This window comes from Sus scrofa, chromosome 10, assembly GCF_054392235.1.
Source record: "Sus scrofa isolate SSC_HxYL_T2T_F1_AM1 chromosome 10, Sscrofa_HxYL_maternal_Yorkshire_Landrace_v2.0, whole genome shotgun sequence".
Taxonomy (NCBI): domain Eukaryota; kingdom Metazoa; phylum Chordata; class Mammalia; order Artiodactyla; family Suidae; genus Sus; species Sus scrofa.
In genome coordinates this window covers 6,986,701-7,014,414 of record NC_139392.1, presented here as the reverse complement: position 1 = coordinate 7,014,414, position 27,714 = coordinate 6,986,701, and the positions used below count along the sequence as shown (strand labels likewise).

The following is a 27,714-nucleotide window of genomic DNA, read 5'->3' as shown; positions in this document are numbered from 1 at the left end:
GTTTACCGAGGGCTGACACCATCCCCCAAAGCAACTGATCTAGGGCACTGAGAAACATGTAGCATTTAAGACAAGTGAATAGATTTGTTTAGACTATGTGCTTCTTGTTTAGTAATCTGGGGCTAGAACACATCTGTTTTAGAATTTATGCTTTCCACAAGCCACCTCCCACTGAAAACCCAGGAGGCAGGAATTCTAGTCAAACCTCTCAGACCACTGTATTTGCAAGTTCCCTCTTCAGCACTGCACAGTTTGCAGGAGACATATACTGGCTTGGGTGCTTATTTCCACACTTTAAGGAACCTGTCCCTCTCTTCACCCACAGGTTACCAAAAAAATAGCCACTTGGAAACAACACAAACCTGTGTTACATATCTTAGTCCATCTCAGAGGTATTCAGAATATTAGATCATCACAAATCTTAATCTATCTGCTCTCTTGAAAAGACAAAAAGTATAGCCAAGATTTTTTGTTTCGACTCTAACACGTAACGAGCTTAGAAGTCATGGCTCCAATTTGCAGAAGAAAAATCTAAACAGATGGAAAAATCATTTTTTTCTTGGTTATATCAGAGAATAGAGAACCCAGGACAAACCACATGCAGAAATCTGAAGAAACACATAGCTCCACAGAGCCACAGCCCCAATCTTACATAGAATAGAAGTTTCTGAACCTATAAATTGGCCGAAACACTTACACGGTCATTTTGATGAATTTCTGGAGGGTCACCTTCAACGTGAGACACTCCTGGCCACCACACTTTCAGGGGTTATACCTCCAGAAACACCACAAAATTCTCATAGTGAAGACCTGAGGAAGATGCCTTCACAGATATGGCCAGGAGAGCAGATGATAAATCATTGTGAAATCCTGCCAAAATGTTCTCCATAACCAAGACCCACTCTCAGGGGAAAAGACTTTACCAGAGCCTTATCTTACCTGGAAGAAGGGTGCTTCTTCTAAGCCAGCCCTGTTCAATCTTTCTGTCTTATTAAGGGGCGAGGGGAGGTGTCTGAGCTCAGGAATTTGTAGCCATCAGAGCCCAGAGACACTGACCAGCTAAAACACTGCGATTTAACCGTAAGATTATAGAGCGCTTCCTCTCACTCACTTACCGCCACCATGAAAGGGCTTCGATATCAAAACAGTGGATTCCAGCCAAAAAAAAAAAAGTGGCAAGATGCAGATTTTCTTCCAGGAGTATTACTTTTGCAAGTCCAAAGTAAACATGAGAGACAAAAAACAAAGGTGTTAGATGATTTTTATGTCCACACGGCTACAGCAAATGCTGAACCCAGCCAACTCCTAGTGAGGTTGACTCAGGCTAAACGACTCCGTTCTGATAACTCAATATATCCTGCTCCACATTCAAGAAAAATTTATCAGACATTACAAAAAGAAAGGAAATTACAGTTTAAGAGAGAATAACCATCAGAAACAAATTTAGATGTGGGCATTAGCACACGGAGAAGTTAATAACAAGGACTGCTTTGTTAAGAAGTCTAATAAAAAAAAAAGACATCATATATAAGAACAGATGGGTAATCTAAGCAGAGAAAAAGCCACTCATAAGAAAGGATCAAAAAGAAATACTAGAAATTAAATATTCTGTAATATACATAAAAAATGCCCCATTAGCAAAGAAAACACGTAGCAGCCACAGCTTGGTTTCTAATACAAGGAATGAGGAATCCTTGGAGAAATGGCTGATTTTAGTGCTCAAGGAGGAAGAAGAGATGGGACAAACTCCCAAATGACGGGGTATGTCTTAGGACCCCAAATCCAACAGAAAGAGCCCTCAGAAAGTAAATCTGAAACAATTTGACCAGTAAAAGAAAGTAGTACCGGATTTAAATTAGGTTATCAAATAAATATCTCTGAGCCCATGCTGATGTAAATGAACGGTTGAATAAATCCATAGGGAGGAAGACGCTAATCTCTTGTGAGGAAGTAGCCAAAAAAATTTTGTAGATACTTGTGTACATCTCCTTCCCTTAAGTGTTGGCTGGGCACAGGGACTTCATTCCAAAGAGTACTGTATAGACAGGAGGGAGCTGACAATGGCCCTAAGGACACCACCCTACCAAGTGACCGGGTTTCATATCAACCGTGGTGCACTGACCGTATGAACTGCTGACACGAAGCGATGAAAGTGGCACTTCATCTCTGTTGCCCTCCTCCCCAAAACCATAAATAACCACAGTCTAATTATGAGAACACGGCGGACAAAATACAACTGGCTGACATTCTACGATCGAGATATCTGACCACACTCCTCAAAACTCTCAGTCCCCAAAACAAGAGAAGTCTGAGAAACCGTCCCAGGCAAGAGGAGCCCAAGGAGACATCACCACTAAATGGTAAGTGGTACCTTGGTCGGAATCCTAGAACATCAAAAGGACATTGAGTAAGAACTGTGTAAATCGAGGCATAAAACTGGGACTCTAATAACAATGAGTCAAAGTCGATCCACTGAATTGTAACCAATGAACCATCCTAATATAATACATTATGATAAGATTACCTTCGTGTTTGAGACTTTCTGTATTCTCAATGAAAATATTTTATAAATCTAAAACAGGTTTAAAATTAAATTTTTTAAAAGGATAAAACAAACCCAAAGTATATCATTCATAATATTTACATTGATTATTTGTTGAACAGATATCTTAGATATACGACGTTAGGTCAAACGTTATTAATATTAACAACAACAAAGAGAAAGCAGACCCAAGAGCTTTAAGTGGCCTGGTTGTCTCTGGTGGAAGGGCAGTAGAAAAGTGTGTCGGTAGCAGAAGCAGAGCCTTACAAATGGGCTGGAAGAATGTGCTGTCTTTGCATATCCTCTCCTGGGTTCCATCAAATTTTAATGATCGGTTACATTTTCCATGGATTCCATGAGACAATGTCTGTTTCCTTGTAATAAACTGCTTCCTGAGAGTTCCCGTTGTGGCGCAGCCGAAACAAATCCGACTCGTAACCATGAGGTTGCAGGTTCAAAACCTGGCTTCGCTCAGTGGGTTAAGGATCCGGCATTGCGGTGAGCTGTGGTGTAGGTCACAGATGCGACTCGGATCCCACGTTGCTGTGGCTGTGGTGTAGGCCGGCGGCTACACTTCCAAATCGACCCCTAGCCTAGGAACCTCCATGTGTTGCGGGTGCAGCCCTAAAAAGCAATAAATAAATAAATAAATAAATAAATAAATAAATAAATAAATAAAATTGCTTCCTCTATTTGAAGGAATCTCCAATTAGATGAATGCTGCAGCTGGTAATTCTTATCTGTTCAAGAGAAAATCTTGCTGTGTTTTACCTTTTCTGTGGCCCATACTCATTCTGTATTTGTGTCCTTTCTTTTCTCTTTTCAACAGGTAGTAAAGCAACTCAGTAGATCTTATTTTCCTTATAATTACACCCATCCATGAATTTCTCATTATTGTTCGAATAGGATATTGCTAAAAATCTGAATACACTGAATATTTTTGGATAATTTATTTCAAAACAACATTAATATGTCAGATAATTCAGTTGAAAGAGATGAATGTGAATTATTATTTTAAAAGATACAATCTCTGTGAACTTATCTAAGAAAAACCATGAATATGATACAACCCTTGGCTTCAAGAAGCATAACATCTAATAATATTTCTACTAAGCGGTGAGCTGAAAATTCACAACCGAGTTGTAATACAATTTAACATTTAGCACAAAAAAATGTGAGCTATAGTTCACAACACATCAGTTTTTACAAGTTTCCTTTTAGAGGAGAACAACTTAAGTTTCCCTCACTCCATTCCTATGTATTGCTTTTTTTTTTTTTTTTTTTGTATTGCTTCTTAATCCATAGAAGAATCGGGCCTTAACTTCACAAGAAAATAAACTGTCAAGAAAACAAACTTCAGCAAACATGTATAATATATATTTGAAAAGATACATTTTGAAAAAATAAGATATTTATATACAATGGGAGTCAGACACATATGAGTTTATGTATGAAGAATTTATATTTTTCATAGCATTTATTTTTTAAAAAATAGGAGAATATGGCCATGCTACATATTGAGCATAATTTGAGACTCAGAAACAAATCCAGGAGTTCCCGCTGTGACTCAATGGCTTAAGAACATGATATAGTGTCCATGGGAATGCAGTCTCCCTCCCTGGCCTCGCTCAGTATGTTAAGGATCCAGCTTTGCCGCAAGCCACAGCCTAAGTTGCAGATGCGGCTGGGATCCAGCGTTGCTGTGGCTGTGGCGTAGGCCTGCAGTTGCGGTTCCTATCTGACCCCTAGCTACAGGTGCAGCCTTTAAAAAAAAAAAGGAAACAAATCCAGATCTACATTTCAAGCAGTTCACATTCTGGGAACCTCAACTGCAACCAGCTACTGCATCAAAAATTTGCTTTGATTTCCAGAAAACAAAACGTGTTTCTAACTCACATTGTAGTTGAGATGCTCCTGGCTGGTGGATGGCTTTCTTCCAGGCAGGCATTCCAAGAAGGAGGTTCCCTCTATTTTATGTCTGACTATCACCAAGGGCGCGACACTCCCTATGAGAGGAGAGGAATGAGCTAGTGGTTTCTGACACAGGAGAAGGATAGCATATGCACCGGTGCCCAGAAAATGAAAGCGAGGTCATGCTGAGAGAAGGAGGACCATAAAAGGCAAGGCAGACACCTGGACCACAGGTGCCAAAGCCTTAGAGAATATTCAGATGTAAAAACCCATGTTCCTCATCTAGTCTGTGGCTAATTTTCAGTGAATTTTCTACTCACAAACAAAATATCGAAAATGGGTTCTAAGGTATTTCAAACGCATATAATACTCTTACCAAGAACGTGTAAGAATAGTGGAAAAGAGAGTATCACAAGTAATGTATGATGCATTGAACCCGAACAAAATGCTCTAACCAGCTTTCATTTTTTGCCTGTTCACCCTATTTAATGAAAACTTTAGACAGTCATTCGATACCCAAATTACTATCATAATATTTTAATTTTAATGAAATTAAAATTATGCCTGGCTGTGTTTTGACTTTAAAATGGAAAGAAGATAGCTACCATGTCCATCATGGCATTCTTTGCCTGCTGTACCTCCTGTGTTGACTGTCTCAGACCAGGGATAACTAAAGTGCTTGAGAAAAAAGGGTTTAATCCCTGCAGTCTTGTGTCAGTCTCCCTGACCCACTGGCTGGTAAACTAAACGGATGAAGCTAGTCGAATGGAGGGGTTGGGAATCAGACCTACTCTCCCAGCCAGGTATCTCTTTTCGCCCTCTTTTGCCCCTCTTGGAATCACACACTGCTTAACTGACAACAAAGAGGAGCTTGAGCAATTCTAAAAGGTCCATTTAACATCCTAATTAGAACCAGGTGACAGAGAGATCTGGTGGACGTCAGGTAAGAATGTCAAGTTGGAGTCTTTCATTTTCGCCGGATCTGCATGAGCGCCGTGCTCTTGCGGGGTGGGGATGGAAGGACAGGATACCCTCCCCAGGATCATTGTCTAACTCATGGGGAACCATGACAGGCACCTCCAGGAATCTCCAAATCTTCCAAGGTATGCCTTTAAGCCTTTAAAATGTCCTCTGTAACCTGCACAGGAATCATGGTACACCGAAGCTCATGTCGTAAGAGAGTACCCTGGGTACCCTGCCCTGGCCACGGGGCCTCGGCTCCCAGCCACAGCACACTCTCAGCTTATAACATATATTTGGGGATCCAGGGGCATCCAAAAATGTCTCATTAATTGTAACAGGAAAGGGAGTTCCCATTGCGGCTCAGCTGAAACGAATCTGACTCGCATTCCCGAGGACGCAGGTTCAATCCCTGGCCTTACTCGTAGGGTTAAGGATCCAGAGTTGCCCTGAGCTGTGGTGTAGGTCGCAGACATGGCTTGGATCCCATGTTACTATGGCTGTGGTATAGGCCCGTGGCCACAGCTCCGACTTGAGCCTTAGCCTGGGAACTTCCATATGCTGTGGGTGTGGCTCTAAAAAGACAAAATAAAATAGTAATAGAAAGAAATAGACTGCTTTCTCTTACATTGGTCTGTCTTCAATGGGTATGTTAAGAACAGCAAGGAAATAGTAATTTTTCCTTAGTTTGTTTTATTTATTTATTTATTTGTTTTTTCTAGGGCTGTACGCACAGCATGTGGAGGTTCCCAGGCTGTGGGTCTAATGGGAGCTGTAGCTGCCAGCTTACACCACAGTACAGCAATGCGGAATCCAAGCTGCGTCTGCGACCTACACCACAGCTCACGGCAACGCCGGATCCTTAACCCACTGAGCGAGGCCAGGGATTGAACCCGCAACCTCATGGTTCCTAGTCAGATTCGTTAACCACTGAATCACAACGGAAACTCCTATTTATTTTTTAAATGCTTTTTATTCTCTGTCTCTTCCCTTGGCCGGGTCTTCCCGGGTCTAAGCTTAAATCTTGAAAATGAGATCATAGACTTATTTGGGACTTTCACTGCTTCACCCAAAGATGCAGAGAAATCCAACCTAAAGTCCTGTTCTCATCAAGTTTTCCACTCTCTCTTTTCTACTAAAAACATGAAGTACGAGTCTGAAAAACAATTTTGCTACTTCTACGAAGCTGTAAGGGTCGATCTCTCAAAACTAGATGCTACCTGACTCTAAACTTTGCTAATAATTCGAAGGATAAAGACAACAACCAGGCCTAGATAAAATATGCCTGAAATCTAAAACCTCTGGAACCAAAAGCCAGGAGAAATAGATGCTAAGTTTTGCCTTTCCCTACATCAAATTGTGAGATTTGGATCATAACTGCAAAGACGGTTTAAAATGTACCTGTTTTCGGATGTGGGGATCCTTCTTTTTTACAACTCTAAACTTAGAACAACCAGACCTCAAATTTTACTTGCATTAAAAATAAGCTATGTAGGCAGATTATGTATGCGCTGTTAAAATATTCTATTGGAGAGACTTCTGTATATGCTTCTGCTAGTAAATTTCATTTTCTAGATTTTCTATGATCAATTCAGTTCATCTGGAAACTATGTTTTTCAAAATGCATTCATCTAGTAAACTTGAAAATGCTTCCTAATCTGTACCTTAAGTTATTGTTTCATTTTTTAAATGAAACATTAAAAATTATAAATACTATAATTAAAAAAACCTCTCCTTAATGTTTTCACTACTAAGAAATTGAGGGGAGTGATAAAGTCATACGGTAACAGAAATCTTGGGAAAAGGCACTCTCAGAAGCAGCTATATATTTGAAACGTAAGATACATAGATGGTTATATAGATAAATAGCCAGCTAGCTTATCTTTATGCTTGGCAGAACCCAAACCATGATTCCAGTATTTCCATTTTTTAATTTATGAAGATGTTAATTTTTATTTACCTCCTAATGTTATAGTAAGCATAAGAAGACAGAATTTTTATTCCAATTGAAGAAAAATATTCTGATTTATAAATATCTGTCTTTAAATAGAATGTCATTAGTTCAATTAGATTTTCTTGAATTAAATTTCAAAATGAAAATTATATCGTGAAGTATAATATAAAACTGAAATGGAAATGCATACCAGGTATAAAGAATCTGTAATTTCAGTCATGCTTATATTTGAAAGCCGTGAGCCTTTCATAATTATGCCTCCTCATTATAGGAAAATATTTCTTTTTTTTTCAAATTATCCAAACAGGCATATTATGAAGAGTGAAACTTGTTTAATAAAAAATATTATTAAAATATACCTGGGTATTGTTCTGAATGTTTATGGTCTCCTAATAAATGAATTAATAGAGAATCGCTGAACAAATGTCTTGGCCTAAGATTTAATTAAGTAACACCTGAACCACAGCTGAACTACAGTGTAGTACACAGTGTGAAATAGAATTTTTAATGTAAAGGTTAATGAGTTAATCAGCCACATTTAAATGTTGAATTCAAATAAATGCTCAACCAGTTAACTGTAAAGTTCAGTCATTTCTGTCCCCTCTGCTTCTTTCCTCTCAGACTCCTTCTCCTCTGAAGTCTGCTAAATGGAACAGCACAGAAGATTGAGAAGAACAAGGCTTTGGTCAAGTCTGTATGAATGTGTATGCTACAGTGAAACGCATGATCAAATCGGGTAAATATTCATAATTAGATGAGGACAAAGAAGTCAAAGCTCAAGTTAGGCTTTATAATCACTGGTGTATTTCTTACATTTTATTTGAACTGCCTTTCTTTGGTAGATTGCACATCATCTGAACACCAAAGAATCTGAAGATTTTTTAACAAATCCACTTTCCAATTAGTGTTCTGTACCTCAAAAGAGTATTTCCACCCTAATCTTTTTTTTAAAAAGTATCACACCCACCCTCACAAGGAAAAATGAAGGAAACAAAGCATGAATACACAACGGATGCTACCTTCCTCCTTTCTTATTTATTTATTCTTTACTTTTGAAACGTGAGCAGTTTTATTTCTAGTCTAAGGATGTGGGGAAACATCATGAAGACATCACATGTACTGATTATTTAGAGCCGTTTTAGAAATAATAATACACTATACACATTCTTTGCTCACATTAGGAAATTATACTTGGATTTTTCCATTATAATATTTTAATGTGCTAGTCTTATAATAAAGTAATATCCTAAGCCTAAGTCTTACTCATAAGACAGAGCCTAATATCAGTTTTACTAAAATGTGCATAAGAATTTTAACTGGTTACACAGCTCAACATACCCCTATCTGTATGGCTGCTGTTTATTTTAGTACCTTTGCTCATCTCTTTCATTTAAGTTTTTGAGTTCTAAACCATATATTTCCTTTCCTCATGGACAAAACCACAATTTTCACTGGAATGGATCCACATTAATTAGCTCGATCTGCCTTTACCCACCATATTTCTTTTACCTACAAACCCTTCTTACATTTCCGGCTCAAATGCAATTTGCTCATCAGCATTAAACGCATCATCCAGGATGCCGCACTCAAAAAACAAAACTGTAGGATTATTCAGAGAAAACAAGCACTTGACTCCTTTTCAAAACTGTCCTCAATTATTTCTCAATTCAAAAGAGAAAATTGAAGTCACACCTCTGTTACTATACCATGGAAGCCGAATTGCAGAGACATCACAAGAGTCGAGGAATTTACAATTACTTCTAAAATATATGAATAAGCTTTAAATGAAAAAGCTCAACACTCGAAGTACATGCTTCAATTAAGCATTGAGGGTTAAATTCATTCCATGGAATAAGAGAGACTGAATTTAGAAACTTAAGTACAGCCAAAGGCAAGGCAGAAGGTAATTTATCCTTTAGTAATTTAAAGCATATTTTAAATTTCAAAAATCATCAATTATGGGATGGGGAATTGTAACCATTCTAGGATTCTCCTATAGCCACCAGTATGAATTAGTTAAGAGTATCAAAGCTTCTCACAGGAAAGGTATGCTCGTTGACCTTCCATTTATAATTAATCTTTCTTTTGCAGTTTTAAATATATAATTACTGACTAAATACGAATTTAAGAGTTTGTTTCCCTCTTAATGACTCTTACACTATGTTTTATTAACTCTAATCATCACTTAATAATGAACAATCTCATGTCTGTTCCCTTTCTATTTATTTATTTATTTATTTTTAATTTAATTATTTTTTCATGGTCACACCAGCGGCACATGGAAGTTCCTGGACTAGGGGTCAACTCCTCGTCACTGCTGTGACCTACATCACAGCTTCAGCAATGCCAGCTCCTTAACCCACTACCACCACAGAGGAACTTCCAACTCCCTTTTTAAAGTTACAGCTGTCTTTCGCACTGGGTAATGAGTCTGCTAATTACAGAAGTACTTGTCTTTGTAGGAATTACAAATATTTCTCTCTCCTGTCCCCTTAAGCTAATTCTGATATTGCCCTCTCAGTTTGCTCCACATCTATCCCTCTTGGGTGAGTTAGGCCTTGCTAGTCAGTTTTCTTACGTGCTGCTGATGCTCTATCTAGGGGAAAAGAAAGGGGAAGAAGGTGTAGCGTGTGACTCTAGGACCCAGAGGAGTCCATTTACAGAAGCTTTGGAGGAGGAGTACCTGCGACTAGACTGAGCAGCTGCGTTTCCTACGCCCTTGGGAGACGGAACCAGGGGTGGCTGCCTTCTGGCTCCACAATTCTTCCAGGGCATGGATCTCGTCTCTCTTGTCAAAAGGGTTTCACCACCATCACATCTGGTTCCCAATGTTTGGCTGGGGGGAAAGGCCGTGCAAGGTGTGTAAATTCATTGTGAGGATGTCACACACAAGTTACACGCATCGCTCCTGTTCACATTTTATTGGACAGAACGTGGTTGTGTGGTTACATCAGCTTCAAGATTTGCTGCCTGGATGCGTGCGCCGCTAAACTTTGAGGTGCTAGATTCCATTACTAACATAAAAATGGAAAGAATGGATATTTGAAGATAATTAACTTAGCTAAAATTATTGATTGCCACTGAGATTTTCTTTCAAGGTAGAACATCACGGCATATGGAGGTTCCTGGGCTAGGGGTCCAATCGGAGCTGTAGCCACTGGCCTACGCCAGAGCCACAGCAACGCGGGATCCAAGCCACGTCTGCAACCTACACCACAGCCACTGCGCCACGACGGGAACTCCCCCAAGACAGAACATCTTGAACAGCAGCATCTCATCGACCTTAGCTAACAGAGAAGTAGTAGCAGCCCTTTCTGATGTTTCTGTTGTCCAACAAGAGTCTTTGCAGATATACTTATATAGGGAAATGAATGTATGCCATTTCACTTGATTTTTGAAACTTGAGTCTTAAAGAGTTCACAGCTTGTTTCTTAAGTAGTGATTCCATTTACAAATCTATTTTGTATTCTAATTTGTCCCAAGGGAAAAAAGACAGCTTACATGAAGAATTATTTATTCCATTACTCAGGTTTGCTCTAATTTAAAAAATAATCAACTCCAGAAAATAGGGGACCACATTCGTATAAAATGTATTTGTTCTCAAATAATTATCTTACATTAGAAATATGCAAATCAGTTATGAGAGCAGCATGAATAAATGAAACGAAGTTAGTCATTATTAAAAATATACCCTTCAAATGCATATTTTGTCTATTTTTCTCTTATTCCTGAAGAATATTTCTAGATTATCGGGTAAACACACTCAGTAATACTATTGCATGTTAAATGTTAATCAGACATTCTAAATTATGAACTACCTCTTAAATGTAGAATATCCTGTTTACTTGCAAGTTACTGCCCATAAAGCTGAGAAAATCAGCTCATGTAAGTTACATTAATTACAATCACGCATTATTCTTTGTGCCAAGTTTATAATGGAGCCTGTTTATTTTCCAGAATGTGCTGGAGCAGCTGTGGGCTGTAACCAGGAGTGCTCTTTTCATTTTTCATTGTTGTTGGGTAATTGCCTGATTTTTTCTTTGATATTCCCTCATATAAGGAACCCAAATACAAATATGATATTTTCATTCCACCCTGTGTATTAATCCGTTTTTTTTTTTTTTTTTTTTGGTGTTTTTAGGGCCACACCTGCGGCATATGGAGGTTCCCAGGCTAGGGGTCCAATTGGAGCTTCAGCTGCGGGCCTACACCACAGCCACAGCAAGGCGAGATCCGAGGTGTGTCTGCGACCTCACCACAGCTCCTTAACCCACTGAGCGAGGCCAGGGATCGAACTACGTCTTCATAGATACTAGTCGGATTCGTTTCTGCTGAGCCACGATGGGAACTCCTACTGCATTAATCCTAAAGTCACAGTTTTAAAAGTTTTAACCCATGGGCATGCTGTTTTCTTCCAATTAAATAATAATAATAGAATGCATTTATTCTGATGAGGCAAAGACATAATATACTGATAAATATGCAATGTGACTTTCCTAGTTTTAGAAATAGAATTAAATGCAGATGTCAGTTTTGACAGATGATTGACGAAATTATCACTATACAACATTCGTTTCATTAAACTAAAAGGTACCTCAAGTTTTTTTATGTTTCTGTATTATCCTTAAATGGTATTTTTGTAAGCTTGACACAGAGGGATAGGAGAATGAAAAGGAGTGTACATTGATACATGTGGGAAGTCCCGCCACCTTTAAATAAAAGTCCACCTTGGTTTATAAGTAGTTACATAAAAATATTTATTCATATTTTCAATTATGAAGAGGATCAATTTCATTTTCAATAATCTCTTCTCCTATATAATATCCCTACTGAATCACTTTTATATGGTTTAAAAGCAATCTCCCAAAAAATCCCAGCTAGGAGTTTCCATTGTGGCTCAGTGGCAACGAATCTGACTAGTACCCATGAGGATGCCGGTTCAATCCCTGGCCTTGCTCAGTGGGTTAAAGATCTGGTGTTGCTATGGCTGTGGTGTAGTTCCCAAACGCAACTTGGAACTGGGCTGTGGTATTGGCCGGCAGCTGCAGCTCTGATCCGACCCCTAACCTGGGAACTTCCATATGCCGCACATGCAGCCCTAAAAAAAGAGAAAGAAAAAGAAAAAAAAAAAAATCCCAGCTAATTTAAGTGTTATGATAAATGCCCATTCTTCCAATGAGACTTTTCCATGTAACAGGTGTGGACATTAAACTGGACTCTAAGTGAGCTTTAAGCAGAGACTGGGTTTTAGGGCATCTCTTTTGGGGAGCAAATATGTGAGCATATTTTATCTACTTAAGAAAAATGGAATAAATGCTTAGTGACTAGAGTAGACTGTGGTGGAGGCAATCTTATTCCTTCAATGAACTGTCTTAATTTTCCTCATTGGCACAAACATATATTTCCAATTTCTCTTGCTTTTATGTTGGGTCCAGAACCTGCCTCCTGCCAAAATAAAGTGAGAGTGACATCTCACATCTTGCATTTCAAGCCTGTTTTCCAAAATGTCCTAAATGATCATCCACTTTTTCTATCTTCCTTTGCTTGCTGTATGTATGAATGAAAGACCCAAGAAGGAATAATGCTCCAATATGGTAGCCGCACACTACATGTAGATAGCTATTGAGAAGTGGAAATGCGACTAGTGCACTAAGGAGACTTGGCTTTTATTTAAAATTAATTTGGACCTAAAGAGCTGCCTGAGGCTCCCATCTACAGTATCAACACAGCTCTAGAAGTTTGGAAATTTAGAGGAAGCCAGAATCCTAAAACATTACACAGAATATTGCTCTTTGACACTATAATCAGACTTTGTTGTAAGAAATAAATTTATAACTTCACACCACACACACACACACACACACACTAGATATTTTGATTCCGGTGTAGTAGTCAGAGTTAATCCGCATGGCTAACATAAATCATGTCCTATCTATATGTGTAACCTTAGTATTTAGTCTAGTACTGTCACATGTTTTGGTGAATAAATGAATTAACATTTTATATTCATATATTCTGTATGTATTGAAAGAGCATTTGTTCAACAATATATGGCCTATAAAGCAATTTCAACTGTTATCATAGATATAAGTATGCTTAAATATGATGCATATGTACGAATGTATGTTTGTGTATATACATGTACATATATATATATATATATGCATTTCAAAAATCCTGAAATAACACTCTTGTAAAAAATAGCGTGGCCTAATTTTCTCTTCATTCTGAATACAGAACTTTAGCAGTAAAGTTAAACTGGTAAGAGATTTTTATGACCCTTCATTAAGGCAACTCAGTTTAAAGAATTAAACCAAAATCCTTGATTCATGACCTTTCCTTTACCTTAGCAAAGGTGCCTTCCATGATGTCTGTCAATGACTCATACATCTGCCAAGTTAGAAGAGCTAAGTGTTTTCATCAATGTCAAGGAGTAAAGGAGCAAGGCGTGTGACCGTTTTCTGAGGTAACTGGAACCCAGGCAGACGAGAGGCCATCTCTTGAATGAGTGTCACAGCACACTCGTCTCTTCCTATTAAGAGTGTATTCTGTGACACAGTTAACCCCAGAGAAGTAGTCCTTTTGTCTTGACATTCAGTAATGCGCGCATGAGATGGCCACGGGGAGCGTGGGGAGGGTGACAGGTATCCCCAGGGAGCTCTTTCTCACTAACTCTCCACGGCACCTCCCCTCTGACAATAACCTCTTGGAGGCAGTGTGTTCCCATCACTTGATGACTATTTGTGCTTGGTCATTACAACGCACGGTGTGTCACTCTATCCTGATCCAGAAATCAAGGAGAGTTTCCAGGAGAAAGTCTGCAGTGCATACATAGAAAGAGGTATGGAAATATACAGAAAATCTTCCACTGACAAATGCTTACTATGATTTTTCCAGATAAAGTCTGGCCCTGTTTGGGGGAGCTTTCCTTGAAACATAGCCTGATAAATAATTCATGAAGCAAACATATGATATGTGCCTAATTCATTCCTATTAGGGGCATTTATGTTCTATTAAGTAGCGCAATGCCACGGAAATTTCTTTGAGTTATTAACAGAGTCCCATAAGGAAGTTAATAATAAGGCTTTATTTTACATACATTTTAAAGATTTTTAGCATTTCTTATCTATGTTATTTTTGGACAAAGTTGCTTTTGATTCTGAAGACAAAGGGATATCAATTTCTATACATATTTTTCTCCTCGCATTTTCAAATTAGTTTACTTTGTTTATACGTCTATATATCAATAGGTTGGGAAAGCAGCAAAGGGTGCATAACCAAACGTGATGTCCAGTAAACCCAGCTGTGTATAGGATCTGGGTTACATGCAGAAAACTGGTGGTGGGTAGGAAGAGGGGGCACATTTTCCTCTCAGAGGAGGAAAAGCGGAGATGGGTGACAAGGCAGGTAGCTGGGTGGATGCATGGGGGTTTAGGAGACACCCTCATTATCTGATATCCTTCTGCAAGCTGCTAGAGGTGGCAAGACACACAAAACAAAATAATACACGATAAATATCGGCCCTAAAATAGCGCTAAAACATTTTAGGGAACTGGAAATGTGTACTCAAGTAGCAATACTAGTATTCAGTTCATAAGATCCCCCAAACAGTCATTCGGGCTCCTGCAATCAGATTTTACTAACTACACCCTCCCTGACCAAGGCCCAGGAGACTGGGGTCTTCTGTTGGCTGCTTATGTCCAGAGAATGTGCCAAGTGGAAGCACAATTAGTGTCCCATCAATGTATTGCCAGGTCAAATGGCACATTTCTATAATTTGAATGAATAAGAGCTGAAGAGTTTGCCTCCTTTCCTGTCAGACGGTATTACGGTCAAGAGACTTTTCCTTGGAAAATAAGTAAGGCTTAAGCCTGTTATCACTGAGTTTATTGAAACGAATAAGCCATAGCTTCAGGCAAAAGTCTATACAAATCAGTTTGATAAACCTAATTACCACCTTTTATAACACCTTTGGGCTACTTTGAAATAGAGTCCAAGCACCGTACGATGAATGGCTGACTTTCCCCAAAAGGTACCGAGACATTGATTTAATTGAACTTTTTGCAAACAAAGAGCAGTTGCCATTTTTTCTCAGTCTCCCAAAGTATAGAGAAAAGCAGAATGAAAGCGTGTCCTGACGGTCCTTCATTTCAGCTCGTAAAGCCTTAAATTCCTTATTTTAGCATCTTTAGGATCCTTTGCTAGAAGATTGAGGAGCTTTACATCACGCCTTGTTTTTAGCTTAACCTTATTCAATTGCAGGATATGTTAGTACATGAAGAGCCTGATTTGTGAGGGTAATCCCGCCACCCCCGCCCTGCACACTGCTGCCCAAACTACCCCGGGCTGGTTTTCCCAGCCCCGCAAATGCTGACCACGGCCTCACTACTGACTGCCTCCCCTTCATTAGCAACAGTAGTTTCAGACTAGTTGTGGCAAAACTAAGCTGTGTTTACACCACTCTTTTTACTTGGGTGTGTAATTCTGGCATCCCAAAGCTTTCTGAGAACTGTCTTTATAGCTTCTCACAGTATCACTCCAGTTTCCAAATGTGCTTCCCACTGTGATTCCATATTAACGTCATCTTTAACCACGCCTAACCATTCATAAATTTATACTGAGAATGTAACTCTTGATATATAATTTTGAAAGTAAACTTTATTAAATTGCAATGCCCATTTAGAAAACTGAACAACTCATGGTATATAGCTCACTAAAATTTCATTATCTGGATGCTCATGTCTACACAGCACTCAGATCAAGAAACAGAACATGAGGAGGATTCCAGACGCCCCCTTTATGACCCTGTTGTTCACGAAACTGCCCCTACCAAGGGGAACCGGAAGCGGAAAGCATGTTTTGAATTTTACATGGAAACCATGCTATGTTTCCCTAAACACTGTATTTGTGAGATTCATTCAAGGTGTTGCTTACACTAGACTTTCTTTTTCTATCAGGTGTGAATTCTTAGCTCTTCATTATTGCTTAAAATACACAAGGTTTAAAATGCAGTTTCCCAACTCCAAGTCTGTTTTCTGCCAGCCTCCCTGTTGGAAATTCTGAACATTTTTTTCAAGCCAGTCCTGGTTCAAAGGCTTTTTTTTTCCCGGGATCCAGCTTTTGTCACTTTCCTTCTTTCACCTCGGTTCTCAGCCAAAGCATGGCCCCTGATAGTCTAAAGAACCATAAAATAGTTATGGTACTTTTAATCCTGCACGCAATGTATTCTGCTCAGCTTTCTCTTTTGGTTGCATCATGTATTGTACATAAGACACTGTTCTAGATACGAGGAGACAGAAAGCTCACAAAGCATGACAGACAGCCTCTCCCACTGTAGTTCCTGACTGTACCGTTATTTGCACTGCATCTGCTTCCATTTCCTGGATGTAGGCATGGGATTAGAATAATGACACCATCATTAAAAGCAAGTCGTACCTTACACGATGCCAAAGACCATGGACAAATTATTACATTAGCATTCTCCCGCGAATTCTTTAATTCCATATACATGCATCCCAGTTTGGCCAGAATTTCCTTATGGAACTTGTTCAAGCTCTTCTTTCCTATTTTTGGACCAAATGCCTTGTCAATATTTTGATCATTTCAGTCATTTCATCTAGATAAGATGTACCTACCTTCCTCTACACACCAAATTTGGTTCACACATCATGACCGACGATATTGTACACGTATCTATCTCTATATCTTTATCTATGTATATATAAAGGTACTTATCACTCGCACAGTGAGACCCTACGGAGGGAGCAAGGCAAGTTCCCCAGCAGGTCGGAAAATGACTTAAGAAAGGAAAGGAGACAGGCTTTGGGGTTTCACGGTGCACAAGAAGTAGGGCTGGGGTGATGATTCTTGTGCACATGCTAGGGCTTGTGTGGTTTGAATTTCCTGTCAGTAACAAAGTAGGGAGCAGCCGAATCGTCTCATCAGCTTACCCTGATATGAGCGCAGAAGGGAAAAGAAATGGAAGTGTTGGGACTTGAAAGCTCTGAACAGATTTTACTGTAAGGTCTCAAGAATTCAAGGTCTTTATGCCGCCACTCTTTCTTTTTAGTATCCACAGCAGAAAGATGATCATATTATTTATTGGATGTGGCTGGCTCAGTGTTTCTGATAACTCAATCCTCTAGCAATGTCAAGAATGTCAGCAAAACTGTTATAGAGAATATGGATTATTAATCCAGAGGAATCGGTAAAAAGGTTAAGAGAAATCTTGGGTTGCCAGTTCAAGGATATTTGACTTTTAGGAACCGTAACTGAGAGATTCTGTATGTGAGTGTGTGTGTGTGTGTGTGTGTGTGTGTGTGAGTGTGTGTGTGTGTGTGTGTGTGTGTGTGACAGAGAGGGAGAGAGAGATGAAAAACATTTTATTTTGTAATAACATGTTATTAAAGAATCCAAATATTTCAAAATGTAGTTGTTTGTAGAAATGGTGGATTAATAAATTCAGGCTTTTAATTCCTGTATTACCACAAATCCGCCCTTTGTTTCCGGCTAAAGGTGGAGGATTGATCTTTTTGGTTGTTTTTTGTGGTTTGTTTGTCTGATTTTATTTTTTCCTATGAGCACCAGATTCTGATGAGAAAAGACAGAGAAATAAATGATTATAAAAGTGCTCCTTCCCTTCCTGAACTTGGGATAGTTTTGGGATTTTGATGGTTTTTTTAATTTTTTGTTTGTTGGTTTTTGTCTTCTTGGTGATCGGTTTGAACCCATGGTTGCCAAATGCATGTTGTAGCAATTCCTCTCTCCTTAAAAAAAAAAAAATAATAATAATAACTTGAACCTGATTTGTATCATATACTTATTTCCATGGTGTAAATATTATTACCATGGTCTATTTCAAGCAATTAACAAGATCGCATCACTCTTTCAAATCTTTAGGGATGAAGATCATGAGATGCAGTAGCAGACGAATATTTGCTGAGATTTTAAGTTGAAACTGCACATCTTCAGGACCTATGTAGCTAAGGCTAACTCAGAGCTGAGACAGCTCGTGTGCTGTTTCTCAGGGCCTGGGGAAGCTCCCAGCAGGCATCGGCTGTGCCTGCTGAAGAGCATTCTCCACCTGCGAGGGCCACAGGGAAAGCCATCAGGAGGACGGGGAAGCAGAAAAACAGGATCTGGCTTCCTCCTGAGTACCACAGCTTGGAACCCCGCTGGTTCCTAGAAAGACCTAGGGTAGGAGGCAAACAATCATGAGGGCTGTGAGAGCTGGTTGAGACGAAGACAATATATTTATAATGGCCATTTCAAATCCATAGATAAGTGAGAAGACGTTTTAACAGGAAAAGCTACCTGACATGACCTTGATGAAACACAACTGGAAAACAACTACAAAAATGTAGATAAAATTAAACTTTAGATGGAGACTATGAGTACAACCCTAATCACAATGAATAATTCCTGTTCTTGAATCACGACTAATACAGTACACCGTAGGGATTATTAATTCTTTAAAGGTGAAGATTTAATCTGATATTTGATTTAAACTTAACAATATAGTTTTAATTTTCATGGTTCACACTGTAAGTAAGGTCCCCATTTGTTCATTTAGTAACATAATTGTTCCTTATTTAAATAATAAGACAGCCACACATCAGTTGCAGTGATAAGTCTCCTTTCTGTTCCATGAACTATGTCAATTAGGCTCTAGAGCAATGGAAAAATCAACAAGCAGAGACTGAATAATTAATAGGTATATTTTGTTTTGCATGAGTAGATGTCTGTTGGGAGGCCTTCCATATCCAGTATATGCTCCCTAAAGGAGCTCCGTTCATGGCTCTTTATTTAAAACTTTAAACTTCAAGGTTGGAAGGTGGCTGTTATACCTCTTGATACTGAAAGAAAGAACTACAACAACCAAATATTATGTCTTTTCTACTTTTCCTTTCTTTTATGTTTTCCTCTCTTCTTTCTACTTTCCTTTGTCTTTTTCCTCTCTTTTTTCTTATTCTTTCCTTTCCTCCTTTCTCTTTTTCCTCTCTTTTTTCTTATTCTTTCCTTTCCCCCCTCTCTCCTCCCTCCCTCCTTCCTTTCTTGCTTCCTTGCTTCCATACACCCAATGGCAAACACAAACACTCCTCGGTTCAAAGAGAGTCTAGATGTTGGGTGTTTTCTTTCTGGACTCTAGAGTAGAATAAAGCAAGGGAGAAGAGTTTGAAGTAGGACTGGAAGAAGTCAATCTGCAGTATGTATCATGTGGACCTTCTATTAGTCTTCGTCAATGCCCCGGGACCTACGTCCTATATGGAGAGCACACACACAAGGAAAATGAAAGAAAAATACTGAAACTGCAGAACTGACCTAGTGAGGATGTTGCTGTCATCACCACTAAACAGTAAATGTTGCCTGTTACCATGATGATGCTTTGAGAGCTAGCTTGGAAGATGACAGTCAGTGCTGTTACTGACACCCAAGAATCACTGTCTTAACCTGAGACATGGATTCCATGGGAGAATAACTGACAGGCAGGAAAAATATTGGGTAATCATACAAACACAGCAAACGCCCACTAGCAACCCCTTTGGGGCTCTTCTGAAAGTCATGTACCTTTGCTACAAAAGAAATGAATAAATTCTTATTCTTAATTTTTTTGTTGTTAAGCATGAAAATCCAGAGCTCAGTGTTGGAATTTCAGAGCAGTAGGTGCATAAAGAGCATAGTCTAAAATATGGAATATGGGGTTAATGGATGCAAACTATTGCCTTTGAAATGGATAAGCAATGAGATCCTGCTTTATAGCACTGGGAACTATGCCTAGTCACTTATGATGAAGCATGATGGAGGGTAATGTGAGAAAAAGAACATATACATGTATGTGTGTGTGTGTGTGTGTGCGCGCGCCTGGGTCACTTTGCTGTACAGTAGATAATTGACAGAACACTGTAAACCAGCTATAATGGAAAATATTAAAATCACTAAAAAATTTAAAAAATAAAATAGGTTATACTTAAACATTTAGGTAGGGTTGGAATAAACAGTCTGAGGCAACTCTGGTGAAAATATCATTGTCCTTCTATCTTAAGAAAACTGATTCAGGAGTTCCCGTCGTAGCTCAGTGGTTAACGAATATGACTAGGAACAATGAGGTTGTGGGTTTGATCCCTAGCCTCGCTCAGTGGGTTAAGGATCCGGCGTTGCCTGAGCTGTGGTGTAGGTTGCAGACGCGGCTCGGATCCCTCATTGCCGTGGCTCTGGCGGCTACAGCTCAGATTCGACTCCTAGCCTGGGGATCACATCCAAGAAATGGCAAAAAGCCAAAAAAAAAAAAAAAAAAAAAAAAAAAGAAAGAAGAAAACTGATTCAATTGGCTTCATTTGTAAGACAAAGTGGAGAGAGAGGAGACAAAGATGAAACAGGAGACGGAGGCCACAGATCTTTTCAGATCCATTCATCAGTGTGTGCGCTTGAGATAAGAATTCATTGCAGCATATCGAGACGTAAATATATTCCATCATGCAATATTTCAAGCATACAAAACATATAATATACACATAATTCTGTAACATAATTAGAAAATTTTTACCCATGAGTTACCACTCAAATTAAGACTTGGAATATTAGTGATGAGTTTTACATGAAACTATGTGCTCCTCCATTTTCCTGCCTTTTGTCTACTCAAGTTGCTTGTCAGAAATTATCTTTCTATTATAGTTTAACCATAAATGCCTTTATTCCTAAACAATGTATGTTTAATTGTGCTTGCTTTTCAGCCTTTAATGAACAGTATCTTACTTTCTGTAGCTACTGACCTTTCTCACAAGATACTAAATTTTTTAAAGCTTAGCAATATTGTTTTAGATACCTGCTGCTTAATCATTTTCCCTGATATAATGGTACAAACATACATTCCATTAATACATTTATCCATTCTCTGGTTAATAATCATTTGTTTCCAGCTATTTGCTATTACAAGCAACACTGCTTATGTATGTCCAGTCTTGTACATGCTTCTTGCATTTGCACAACAATTTCTGCAAAATGTATTCATCAGTATGGAACAGCTGGTACTGAGAATTTATATGCTTCATCTTTATAAAATAATACAAAAAAGTTTTCCAAATTGTTTTTGTCAATCATTCACTCATACTAGACAAATCTATATTCCCCTTCTTATCTATGCCCAATTTGATAGTAAGAAATTTCTTAATTTTTACAAATCTAGAGAGGAGAAAACTTACATCTCAATGTTTTCAAAATTTGCTTTTTCCCCAATGCTAATGAGATTTAACTTATTGCCATTTATGTGTTTCCTCTGCATGGTAACACTTTCTACCTTAAGGTCACATTTCCTTGAGATACTAGATTTTCTTTGAATGGCATGCTTGCATGTTTTGAGTATTATTCTTTCACAGCTATGCTTTTCAAATATCTTCTCTGAAATATTGCTTTATCATTACACTGTTACATGAAATTACAGTTTCAAAACAATCAAAATTATTAATTTCAACTTTCTTGATTTACTCTTCATGTGACTTTTGTTTATAAAATTGAGATCATAAAAATGTCCCAATATTTCTTCACCTGACTTTAGTTTTAATCTTTCAGTTTATCTAGAATTGAATTTTGTGTATAGTGCAAAGTAAGGACCAAATTTCTCTTTCATCCCCTTATAGATATTGCAGCAATTGTTGCACAACGATTATTTTAAAGATTTGCGATATTATCATTGTTGTACAGCAAGGTTCATTACATGTTCATCTCTTTCTGGAGTTTCTATAATGATCCATATTTTAATTGGTAAATCCACAAGGTAACAAAGCAACATTAAATATAATAATTTTGTAACAAATATTAATATCTGATAAGGTGAGCCATCTCAGAATAGTCTTCTTTTTCAAACTATTTTTAGATACTGATTTCTTCATTTAAATCTTGTAATTATTTTCTGAAGAAATATTTCAAAGGGGTTGTTTGTAATTTGCACCGGGTATAAACAATGATTTTGGTGAAACTAATATATTTACAATATCCTTATTCCTGGCCAAACATTTGGCTACCTTTTGTTGACTGCATCAGGGAAGGCAGAGTGCACACCTGCTAGAGATATGCTGTCTGCGAGTTGTGATGGACAGAGAAAAAGCTCTGCTAAATCTTCTCATGGGCTACAGTCTACTTTGATGGAGCCTTTGGGGTCCATAGCACAAGACACAGCTCTTAGAAGCAGTGATCTTAAAGTGTCTGTCTTATGAAAGGATAAGTGTTTGGCCCAACCTCCTCTAGACATATCTTCTGCTAGGAGCTTTCCAACCTGTGATGGGAGCCAGCACAAAGTGAATCAGCAAAGAAGCATAAGGTCCCAAACAAGCTGCTTGTTCCCTATGAGCACACTTAAGGTGAGAGACAGAGGGGGGTAAGCAGAGAACAGAGTTTGTTGAACATGAGACAAAAAAATCCCTCGGGTTCAACAACTCTATACAGACAAGATCAGTAGTTGCTTGTACACAGAAGTGACCAGAAACAAACATTTTAGGGAGTTCTCATTGTGGCACAGCAGAAACGAATCAGACTAGGAACCATGAGGTTGCAGTTTGATCCCTGGCCTTGTTCAGTGGGTTAAGGATCTGGCGTTGCTGTGAGCTGTGGTGTAGGTCGGCAGCTGTAGCTCCAATTAGACCCCTAGCCTGGGAACCTCCATATGCCACAGGTGGTGCCCCTAAAAAGCAAAACAAACAAACAAAAAACCCCAAAATTTTAGATTTGTAGGATTTCTATTATCAAAATAAGAAAAGGAGTTACAAACCTGCAAAACTTGTTCAACTCTTAGAATATGAGCAGAAGTAAGCCACACAAGGTGACTAGCTGACTGATTATCTGAGGATGCATATCTTTCAACAACTCTAGAAAATTCTTAGGTATGATCTTTGAAATACTGCTTCCCTTCCATAGTCTTGATTTTCTCTTTTAGGGACTCTCATCAGCCGGTTGTACATTTTGTCATCTATCTTTCATGCCCTATAATAGCTACTGGTTTTCTTCTACATTTCAATCTTTCTGTGCTTCATTTGAATTAGCCGCATCAAACTGAACTTCTAGTCACACATATTTTCAGTGTGTCTAACTGTTCAAAGTTTTTAGAATATTTAAAATTCATTTCTTCCTTGTGTGTGTCTATGTAAAATATAGTTGACTTGAACAATGTGGTTTTAAACTGCAGGGGTCCACTCATAGGTGGGTTTCTCTTTTTCAGTAAGCACTGCAGTACTATACTGTCTATAGCTGGTTAACCCACAGATGTGGAACCTCAGATACAGAAAGCCTATAATGGGACTTGCGCATCTGTGAACACTGGTAGCCACAGTGGGTCCTGGAACCAACCCCCCCAGGATCTCGAGGGACTGCTTTGCTATCAGTATAGTTTCCATATCTCACGGGCCATTTTATAATCTTTCGTTCCTTTATCATTTTCGTGATTCCTTCTTTTATTTTATATGTATTTCTTAATATACCAAATTTATACTCCATATTTAATAATTGTAGTATCTTAAATATTTGGGGAACTAAATCTGAGGTTTTCTCTCTTTCACTTTAGTTTCCAGAAAACAGTAGTGAAATGGTTCTTTCATTCAGAGCTAATCATAGTTGGGTGCCCTGCTTGTTATTCTTGTTTTTAAACTAAATTTAATTTCACTTTTATTTTGGAAGTCAGCTAAAAAAGTTTACACATGAGGCTCTCCCTGTTTCATTTTCTGTTGTGTTGTGTGTACGCGCACTTTAGCGGGAGCCTCTTTGCAGAAATCAGGTTGACACCACGTCCATCAAGAGCATATTGTTTTCTCCTAATCATTTTATAAACCACATACATGCATCCCATCTAATGTATCTCTTATAATTAATTTTAAAAAAGAATACATATAAGAACAATATTCTACATGCCATGAACTCTGCTTTATGCCATTACACAAAGTTGATTTAAAAAAGCGGCTCCATTACTTCGGATATTTCAGATTCACACAGGTGACAAACATGAAATAAATCCATAACAAATTACGATGTTAAACAGCAAGATAAAATACAATACAGTAATAAAATGGTGAAGATCACTATTTCCTGTTGCTTGGAAGCAAAAACTCTGGTTCACATGTGATGGTTTACACAAGAACGTATGAGGATGGAGGACTTCTATCTGCCTGTGGAAATGAATGACGACCGCCCGGAAGAGTGCAGATTGACGTAAAATGAATATTGAGAAAGTAAACATAATTTAAAAGTCATTCAGGGTGAAGTAGCTGTATAGGCTTCATAAGAGAGAGAAGGTACATTGATTGAAACATTGCTGTTTTGTCGTATCATCTTTGGGAAATCAGTAAAGAACTTGGATTGCCAGTAAATGCCAATAATGCTCCAGAAAAATGGGAAGGAAACTGAGAGCTGACAGAGCCAATGGAAAAGGATTAAGGTAACCTCAAAAGCAGAGGTGGAACTTGTAAGTAGTGAAATCAGGATGCAGATGGGGGAACGATTAACAGTGGATTAAACACTGAAAAGGGGTGGCGTTTAGGATGGTTTCCAGTCCATTCTCTGGGCAAGCGAGGAAAGGTGTTATTCATCCAGATTAGAAAGACTGGGGAAAAGGGAACAGATTCTGGAAGGGATTTAGTTTTGGACGGAGTTGAAGTTGCTCCTGAATGTTTAGGAGAGGGTGTTGAGAGCTTCATTAGGTATACAGAAACGCAGTTCGCATTAAGTGGGATGAAATGAGACGCGAATTACTGAGTTTTCAGCTTTTGCAGAGACTTTCTTTGGAAGGCTGTATAAAATACAAGGAAGAAATGAGGCAGAGTATTAGGCCACCCAGTACGTAGAGGACGAGGAAGGAGCCTACAGAGGAAAATTACAGTGACATGATTATTTTCCTTCCTATCCTCAGTACACTCGTTATATTTTGTATTTTTATGATCTTAACATGACTAGATTAATTTTAGATCAAATATTTGGAGCAAAAATATTTCTCTTTCCTTAAGTTACCAAATTATTTATTTACTGCTGTAGAATTGCTGTGCGGAAGATGTTTTATCATGCTATTTTAAGAAGTTATTTCATTGTGCTGAAAAATCACCCAAGGTGCTTTTCTAACACTAAAACCAAGCCTACACTGTGCTTCCAGATTTTGAAGGAAAAAAAAAAAAAGAAGGAATTTCTTAACATCCTCCGTTCTGATTGTCATCCTGGTTAGCATGACTCTTCTCTGCCTCCGTCATTCATTATGAGTGTGTTCATATTGTAACATCTCATATTTATGAATACTATTATGTTTGCAATCTTTGAATTTGATAAAAATCCAGTTGTTTTTTTCTTTTATTTTTAGAGCATGCATTATGCATAATAATTCTCTTTGTTCCCCAATTCTAAAACCACATAATTTGTTGTCTCTTAGCAACAGACTGGCAAGGCTACCAGATGTGTTTATTTACTTGTCTGATTTCTGAAGGGAGGTAGACAAACTGTGTATCATTCAACAAATGCCTAAGAATACTTTCTATAGTCATTGAGATGGTTTCAAGGGCTCATTAAAAAGGTTGAATGCATTTCGCATAGCATATTTCTTAAGAGATTCCAAAGTATTTTATTGTACTTGTTATAAAAAAAAATAAGAGATAGGCTGAAGTTGAAACCACTCTCCCCACCAAAATTTTTAAAAAGAACTTAGAGAGTAACACAAAAGAATGATTACGTAAGACTTAATTTAACCGGAGTGCTGGTTGAATGCCAAATTTTAAACAAACATGAATAAAGTTCCTTTAAAAAAATTCCTTGATCATTAAGTTTGGAAGCTGTAATGGGAAGAGTAGAGACAGTGGGTTGGCTGGTATATTTGTTTCCTGTAGTCACTGCAACAAATGGCCACAAATTTAATGGCTTAAAACAACACACATTTATTCTTTTAGTCTTGAGAGCTGAGTCTTACGGGGCTGAAAAACCAAGCTGTCAGTAGAGCTGGTTGCTTCAGGAGGCTCTGAGTGGAGAATTTGTTGCCTTGCATTTTTCTGCTTTTACTGGCCGCCTGTACTCCTTGGCTTATGTCCTAACCCCACACCTTCAAACTGCATCTCTCCAGTGTCTGTGTCTATCACCACACTGCTTTCTTCTCTGGTCCTTTTTTCTGTTGACTCTCCTGGGTGCCTCTCACAAAGGTCACTGCGATTACATGGGGTCTGTCTGGATAAGCCATGATAATCGCCCTGTCTCAAGATCTTTAAATGAATCACCTCTGCAAAATCCCTTTTGCCAAAAAAGTAACATTCATTCCAAGAAAAAGGGATGGGCATATCTGAGGAGCCATTCTTGAGGCCACCACAGGTGACCTGTTTTCTTTTCACCTGCTTTGTGTTTCTCTTCTCCCCGAAGGAATTTCGTCTCACACAATCCTCCCTTCGCTTTATGTTCCACCTTATATGTTTGATGCCATGGAGGGTCCTAGACTTGGGACACTGGCTTTTCTAATCTTTGAAAAAAATACACATGGCCATTTGTCACACATTTGAATTTTCATGTGTTTTAAGGACCTAGTTGTTATGTAAATTTTAATACCTTTGCATATGAAAAAACTTGAGAAAGAGCATTTCAGGCACAGGGAAGAGTATGTTCAAAAACTATGGCATGTATAAGCTTGAAAATTTTGAGAAAGATAAATTCGGGGGTGGGTAGAGCTGTCAGATAAGAAAAGGACACCCAGGAGTTCATGTCATGGCTCAGTGGTTAACAAACCCTACCAGTATCCATGAGGATGAAGGTTCCATCCGTGGCCTTGCTCGGTAAGTTAAGAATCTGGTGGTGTTGACCTGGGCTGTGATGTAGGTCACAGACAGGGCTTGGATGGATCCCAAGTTGCTGTGGCTGTGGCTCAGGCTGGAGGCTACAGCTCTGATTTGACCCCTAGCCTGGGAACCTCCACATGCCATATGCCATGCGTGTAGCCCTAAAAAGACCAGGAAACAAAAAAAGGAAAAAAATAAGAATGGATTTATCCTTCTTTGCCTTCTTAAGAACAAGTTTTTGTACCATCATTGACACAGTTGTCAGTGTCAATATGCTGTCCAATAGCCGTAAAAACACACACACAAAAAAAGGAAAGAAATAAAAAGAAACAGGACATCCAGTGAAAACTGAGTTTCAGATTTATAAGAAAAAAACTTGCTTTTTATATGATGTCTCAACTGTTGCATAGCACATACTTGCATTTTAAAAATAGGTGTTTTGTTTTTCTGATCTGAAATTTAAATTTAAATGTGTGCCCTTTTTATCTTCTCTTCCTCTTTGCTAAAACTGGCAACCCTAGACTGGCTCACGGTGAATAAGGGGATGTGGCTGATGATGTCAGAGAAGTCGG

The 27,714-nt window shown here is 38.5% G+C and overlaps 1 protein-coding gene across 4 annotated transcripts in view; it reads right to left on the bottom strand.

The window, feature by feature from the left end:
- Positions 1–27,714, bottom strand: part of LOC146398773 (uncharacterized) — a 765,729-nt gene that overhangs the window by 137,037 nt on the left and 600,978 nt on the right. The window contains exon 1 of one of the 4 annotated variants that reach the window (XR_014817273.1): positions 4,439–4,550. The exons of the other annotated variants lie outside the window; for them this stretch is intronic. The gene's annotated coding sequence lies outside the window, so the exon portion shown is untranslated. Of the gene's footprint in view, positions 1–4,438; positions 4,551–27,714 lie in introns of those variants that run through there. 4 annotated transcript variants of the gene reach the window in all.